The sequence below is a fragment of the Vulpes vulpes genome, chromosome 14, assembly GCF_048418805.1.
Source record: "Vulpes vulpes isolate BD-2025 chromosome 14, VulVul3, whole genome shotgun sequence".
NCBI classification, from domain to species: Eukaryota; Metazoa; Chordata; class Mammalia; order Carnivora; family Canidae; genus Vulpes; species Vulpes vulpes.
Genome location: NC_132793.1, coordinates 102,872,663 through 102,874,553, shown reverse-complemented (window position 1 = coordinate 102,874,553; position 1,891 = coordinate 102,872,663).

The window sequence follows — 1,891 nt, the reverse complement described above, 5'->3', positions numbered from 1 at the left end:
TCCTGGCATGGAGCCCCAACATTGGCATGGGCATTGGCATTGGGGAGCCTGCTTCTCCCTCTCCCTCTGCCCCTCCCTCTGCTTCTGGTCCCTGTCAAATAAATAAAATCTTTTAAAAAAAGGGAGGGGGACAGTTATTTTAAAGTTTGCCTTGTATATCTGCTGATGAAGTTTTGGAATATAGGTGAAGTCTGGAGCTGATGGCCAAGAATTCTTGAGACGTCTTTGGTGCAAAATGGTGGTTTTATTAAAGCACGGGGACAAGATCTATGGACAGATCAATCAAGAGTTGCCACCCCAGGTCTATGAGGGGTGATTGATTATATACCTGGAAGTTGGGAGGGTTTTGGGGATAGCGTACTAAGGAATTTTGGAAGCAAGTTTTCCAGGACCTTGAGGAGGTTAGCTATTGTTGGGGAAAGGTCACTTCTTACTGGCTAATAAGACCTGAGTCATGAGACCCTTCAGATGTGTATCGGGGTGTGCCATGTGCTTGGGGGATGATCACCAACACATATCCTGGTGGGTAGAGATAAAGGAAATTTCTAAAGGAATTTTTATATGTTAAAGTAGACTTACAGGCTCCTGGGGGTTGGGCTAAGATTGCCTTCTGCCCTTAGCAGAGTATGAACACTGGGGCAGTTGAGTCCGTTGAGGGATGTCCCTTGCCTGAATTGTCAAGGAATTGTCAATGTGCTGCCGCAAGCTAAATAAAGCCTTGTCCTCAGCTTGCCCTGTGTTCCCTTATCATCTGCCACTAGATCTTCTTCAAGGACTGTTTCTGTTTATTTTTTCCCTTTGAATGGACCATACTTTCCTGTTTCTTTGTATGCCTTGCAACTTTTTGTTGAACATGGGACATTTAAATCTAGTAATATGGTAACTCTGGAAATCAGATTCTCCTGCTTCCCTGGGGTTTGCTGCTTTTATGTTATTGTTTTGTTTTTTTATTGCTGTAGGATTATTTTCTCTATGCCAAGGATCAGCCTGAGGTGTAAATTTAAGGTCTTCACTCAGCCTTTCCTTGGGTATGGATGATCATTTTCTAATTTGCCCCAATATGCAGCTTTTTTAAAAAAAGATTTTATTTATTTATTCACAAGAGACACAGAGGAGAGGCAGAGACATAAACAGAGGGAGAGGCGGGCTCCCGACAGGGAGCCCAATGTGGGACTTGATCCCGGGACCAGGGGACCACAATCACACCCTGAGCCAAAAACAGATGCTCAACTGCTGAGCCACCCAAGCGTCTGCAGTTGTTTTTCTATTGCAGTAGTTTTTAATGTCTGACTCCCAAAAGGAGAAAACGTAAGAAAATGGAGGGTGAATTGGGTGATGGTCCTTTAAATACAGTGGAAGTCATTTCAGCTGGAGGAAGGAAGTGCTTGTAACAAAGGAAGAAATGCAACCACGACCTGCTGCCTGCCTCTTTGGATTGTGATTGCAAGCAGGAATCCACGCCCAGAGCCCGGATATTCTGAGAACAGGTTCCTTTTGCCCACTGTGGCTCCTCCAGACCGTGTGCTTGGTGCTCCATGAACATGGGTGCAGCTGCCTGCCTTCCATGTGGCTGGGGATGAGGGATGGGAAGCTGCTTCTGTGCAAAGATCTGAAATTGACAGAAATTAGCAGTGACGTACTGCCCAAATCTTCCCCTAGAAGTTACTGCTTCCAACAGGCTCCAGGCCTCCAAAATAGCCCCACCACACAGATCCCGCCAGCAGCTGCTATCTAGGAGGGGAGATAGATTCCCGGGCGCTTCCTCCTCTGCCACCTTCCCAGAATCCTCTACTTCATTTAATTTTTATTATTTCCAGTTGCGCAAAAAGAGTGGCTTGGGCTATACTTTAGCCTTGAACTCAGCTTTCGTTGCATTCCGCAAGTTTTGAAA